Below are 6,000 nucleotides of genomic sequence, written 5' to 3' on the forward strand. Positions count from 1 at the left end.
TTATGACTTTTTACCAAACCATGTCACCATACATCCAGTCTAAAAATTATGACATCAGGGTATCCTATGCATATGAACCTATTACAGTCAAATTATTATGTAAATAAACAAATGATAAAATATTAACATAAAATAACTTATTTAAAATAAATAAATAACTATTGTTAGTGCAGCCGGAGATCATAAATGATCGGGATGGTCTCCCATTTATTTGTGTGTACATATTTACAAGCCACAATATACCTCTCAATGATTGTTACCTACTCTGAATTCATGTGAAAACGCTACCTAACTAAATAATCAGAATATGAGGGTTTTTTTGCTGGCATTTTCCAGTTTCGAAATCCCAATTTCACAAAATCTGTAAAAAAATCTTACATATTAAAAGGTTTTTTACTTTTTACCATTGGGAAGAAAGGGAGGTGAATTTTGCAAATGAAAATGAAGATTTTTTTATAAAATAGAATCTTTAAAAAATATTTTAGGTGTAATAAATTTCTATGCCATTGTTTTCTTGTCCGCGCACAGGTCCATAAGGCACTACATCGGTACTCCAATCCCAATGTACCACCAATAAATTATAACACATGAATGTAACTGAGGTAGTCTTACGCTTCAAGTTCCATTTCGGGAACTATGAAACAGCAATGTAAAATTTCCTTTACATTTAACATCATCCTTGCCAGGAATCGAACCTAAACCTTAAGTCTGGTTGACAAACGTGTCAACCACTACGCTTGAAGGGGATTTCAATTTCCAATGTGGTAATTGGTGATTCATGACTTAATAGACGGTGATTTAATGTAACTTTTATTTAAGTTGAAGTTTATTTAGGTTCTAAGTTTAAAATGTGCCCAAATCAATGGGTTGATTAGTATAACTTTTCATGAGCAGATCTCCACCCAGGACATCGCTAACCAACGACCGTCCATTTTCCAGCTTGCTGTCATCCAACATTACCTCTCCGTGCGTACCGCCCCAACCGTGGGGCCATAAAATACCAGGTCAAGTAGCGTATGGCCCCACATTTGGGGTGAATATAAAAATCAGATTGACAATTTTTATTTATTACAGTGGAACCTCGGTATACGTCCTTAATCCATGCCAGATCATGAGACTTATACTGAATAGGACGTATACCAAACATATTTTTTCCATAAGAAATAAATAATCCCTTCCCACGAAAAAATCTTTTTTTTCGCATATACATTGACTTCTTCTTCTTCTTCTTATTGTAGGCCTTGCGGCCTGTTTTTAAGGCCATCGCCTCCTGCGATGTCGATTCCCTGCTATCGACCCATCTCTTCGGTGGTCTGCCCGAGAGTCGTCTACCATGGGGTTGGCCGTACAGTGCGATGTGGGGGAGGGGGTCTGGATGGTTCCATTCTCCTCACGTGCATATACCATTGTCTCCTTCGTTGACTTCCCCACCTAACGACATCTTCCATCTTCCATATTTCCCTGATCATGGCATTTCTTATTCTATCTCGAAGACTCTTGCCTGATATGCTTCTTGGAGTCTTCATTTTTGACACTCTAAGCGCTTTACATTGACGTGGTTGTTTAAATTAATTCAAATACTGCTTAGTACTAAAATAGATAAATTTGGATTAAAACAATGATAAATTTAAACAAAAAGTTTAACTAAATCTTTAGTACATATAACTAAATAAAGATAAAATAAAGTCTTTTTCTTTTCATGTCAGAGCTACATAAATAAAATAGAACTTGGTGTGAAACAAGGTGAAATAAATAACATTTAACCTTACTTTACCTTGGTGAGAAGAATCAAGTGCTTATGATGCTGAGAAGGAGATGTTATTATTTGTAAGGAGAGTCCGCTTCCAGTAAAGCATCAGGAATGACTGGTTGAGGCTCATCAAGTTTTACTCTTACTAAAAATCTGTCTAAAGAACTTTGCTTTTGCCTTCTCCTCAGGATGTTTCGAAAATGTGACATTGTCTGGTCTTCCCAGACAATGTCACATTTTCGAAACATTCTGATCATCCTGGTCTTCCCAGACAATGCTATTAACTAATAAGTTCTTGCATGCATGCAAGTCGTATTCCAAACGAAGGCTAAACCAAGCAAAATGTTTGGCATCCATGACGTATACCAAGTTGGACTTATTCCAAAGCAGACATATACTGAGATTCCACAGTATATGCATGACATATGTTTAAAATTTTGATATTCAATCTAATGGTAGCGACTGACCGGAGCCATTTCGTCATAACGCGTTACGATGCGAGCCTTTTGTATAATCAGTATAGCGAGCCGAGCACTCCATCCATAGTTTCGGATGCTCGCCTCGAGCGATGTTACGACAAAATGTACCGGTCAGTCTCTACCATAATTCAGCCTTAGAATAATAGATAAATCATATAAAAAACTCACTCTGCAGGGTACAACCTTTTTATTAATAACTTACTACTCGAGAGGTTAGACTGTAACTATGACTGTACCCCCAGACCTACCTCAGCTTTCTGTACCATCATAAACAGTAGCATACAATCAGAGCATCTGGGCACCGACTAGGGCTTTCCGATTGGTCTGCATGTCAGTACAGTGAGGCGGTAGGTAGATCGGGAGCCAGAAAGGGGTTGAGTAAAAGAAACAAGGCGAGTATTCTATTCTAATTAGTTTATTCCTGCTCTATTGTTATAAGTTTATTAGTGCTCAGAAAGAATACGAGTAGGGGGTGAACGCGAAGTGCTTTCACTAGTGTGAAAGCACTCCGCATGTACATAAATGGGGGGCTTCAGGGTTGTTCTACATCTTTAATCGACATTTCATTACTGCTTATAAACATATTACGAAGGCTGTTCCCTGAGTGTGGCATAAAAAATACCTTTATTGGGGAACAGCTATTCACAGAAAGAATGACAGCTTAAGTAACAAATATTTACAATCACACACAGCAAAATCAATTGATTGATCAATGTTCGAGAATAAAAAACGCCAGAGGACGCCCACGCCGCGAATATCTTTGCCACTTTTACGAGGACACGGGCTGTCTAAAGTATGAGGAGCTGAAGAGGGTTACGCAAAATAGACCAGAGTGGCGAATCCTTGATAATTGGAATTCCTTGATAATCGTGTATCTCTGAAGAGTGAACAGTGACTTTCCGTTATCTGATCACTCATGATGTCTCCATTGCACTTTTATTTTGGATGATTACTATCGAGTACATTCTTGGTCTTCGTGAGCTGGAGCATGGCCAAGATGTCGAGCAGGAAGCCTCCCCGAGCGTTGGTCACGCCGGAGAGCAGCTCGTGGAGCGCCTCGTCACTGTATATGACCGATTGCAGATGGCGGGGGTGATCCTGGTAGTCTTGGCGTCTCTGAAGTGAATAACAAGTTTTCGCAATCCGAGCAAGGATAATATCTCAATTCCAGTCAGCAAGTGCAATCATTCAAAATAAGTCTTACCTTGAAACACCCTTGAAAGAAAGACTCGAAAGAATGCCGTTGTATGGCGTGGTAGAACAGGAAAGCCGCCTGCAAGCTTGCGCCACAGACCACAGACTAACTATTTATATACACAGACTAACTATTTTATAGCGCAGCTGCTAACTACCACCGCGTAGCATGTCGCATCCGCGTGAGGCATGATCGGCATGAAGCAGTGGTTGTAAACATGTTTATTTTTACTGAATTCAAATAATTTGTGTTTTTAATTTTTTAACTATATTTTAAGTCAATATCATAAAAGATAGAATTTTAAACTTTTATTTGTTATCTTCAAATATAAAACGTGGCGGTTAGCTCCAAAAAACACAAAATGATTCTGGGATTTTGACTTGAGTTCATAATTCAAGATAAATTTTTGTCCATAATGCAGTTAAAATTTATTTTAAATACAGTGAAAATGGTAAAATTTTCATTGAAAAATATAAACAGAATTGCCCAAAATGGTGTAAATATTCATTTAATGTTCGCCATTTCTTACATAGATTTGCGGGTCTTAGAAATTATGAATATAATTTTGTACGGTAATAAATAAAACTAATTTTTGGGTATAAATTATTTTTATATACAAGTTCGTTAGACATAATAGGTAACAAATTTAATTTTAATATTGACAAGTAAATTATTATCAAAAAATCAGAAGACAATCGCTACTTTTCTTGTTAAAATCGATGTCTTCATCACTTACTGACATTTCTTACAAAACCACGTTTTCTGTTTCACTTTCAAATTCTGTATCTAAGGTTTTTGAATTCTAAATCACTGTCATCTACACTACTTTCTCAATTTTCTTTCAATTTTAGAACTGTCCAAAAGTCGTCCAATCTCGTTATGAGATTTTTTTTTCCTGCCATTCATTGTGGTAAAGTGTCAAAAGATTTTTTTTTTAAAAACTAGAAATTGTTCAAACATAAAACAGTTTATTGTGAAGTTTTGAAGTTAGTAACTTTGTGTATGTCGGTGTTGTATATATACATAAATCTATTATATACTATATATTACCACTATTTGTGGTATTTTCTAAGTAAAACTTAAATTAAAAATGGTTAGATTTTACCAAAAAGTAACTGCCGAATCAATTTATGAAAATATTAACAACTTATGTAATGATTACACTTTTTTTAAACGTGATCCTTAGTATTTTTCATACAAGTAAACAAATAAATCAGTTTAAAACGAATGTAAAAAAAACAATATACAGAATCAATCGCCAAAGATTGACAATGTTTGCTTTTGTTTTGGGGAGTTCGAAGGCACGGCAGACGGCACACTAACACATTGATAGCGAACAACTGACCTTACTCAATATGATTTTTGATCTTTTATTTGTTCTTTTTTTTAAAATAACTCATTCGAATCTGGTCCGATAATTTTTGTTTATATCTCAATTTGTATGTAATTGTTTGAAAAACGATTACACTAAAGGAAAACGACGTAAAAAAATTACCTATTAAGTAATTAATAATTTTCCGCGATGGTGGGTCTGATCAGACCCACCATCGCGGAGGAGGTGTTAAAAAAGAAACGTACGTGTAAACAATTTATTTGAACAATACAATAAATACTATACAAATAGAAGTACGATACAGAATATTGCAGGGTTGAAATAAATTCAGGAGTACTTGAAATTTCAACAACTTCGGCGCCTCCTTTTTCTGATAGTGAGTTGGACTTGCAGCACCGGCTCCTCTTGAAGCGGCCGGTCTTTAAACTCTGCAGCGTCTCGCCTGGAACGTTTTTCTCCGGCTCGGGCGATTGCTGCCGCGCAACCGGCCGCAGCGCCTGCACCTCCTGGAGCAGGACCTCCTTCTGGGCCGCCTCCTCCGGTGCCTGGAGCACGGGTGACGCCTCTTACGTCGTCGCGAACTTGCGCCGCCTACCGCAGGGGTGCTCTGAAGAGGTTGAAGGAAATATCATACCCGCCAGTCGACGCCAGATAGATTTTTTTCATGTTTACTTCACTGAAGTGAAGTAAACATGAAAAAATCTATATGGCGTAAACTGGCGAGTATGATATTTCCTTCAACCTCTTCAGAGCACCCCTGCGGTAGGCGGCGCAAGTTCGCGACGACGTAAGAGGCGTCACCCGTGCTCCAGTGCTCACTTTATTTCACTTCTCAATTTTAAACGGAAAATTTTTACAACACATCCATGCCGAAAAATGCGGATTATAATTTAAAATCGGCTCCTCTTGAAGCGGCCGGTCTTTGAATCTCTGCAGCGTCTCGCCTTGAACGTTTTCGAGCACGAGCGACGCCTCTTCCGCCGTCGCGAACAGGACCGTTTGCGCCGCCTACCGCACGAGTCCTCGGAAGAGGTTGAAGGAAAGAAGATCCCCGCCAGTCGACGGAAAATTTTCATTTTAACACTTTTCAATTTATTTTCCACAGTAATTTGTTTGTCGGGTTCTCAGTAAAATATTAAAAATATAAATAAATACTAAACGGACAATTTTCACAGCACATCCATGCCGAAAAATGCGGATTACAATTTAAAATCGGCTCATACGATTCTATTCGTATGAAAAT

Source organism: Brachycentrus maculatus, unplaced genomic scaffold (assembly GCF_059751285.1).
Source record: "Brachycentrus maculatus isolate JH-2025_06_01 unplaced genomic scaffold, ASM5975128v1 h1tg000261l, whole genome shotgun sequence".
NCBI classification, from domain to species: domain Eukaryota; kingdom Metazoa; phylum Arthropoda; class Insecta; order Trichoptera; family Brachycentridae; genus Brachycentrus; species Brachycentrus maculatus.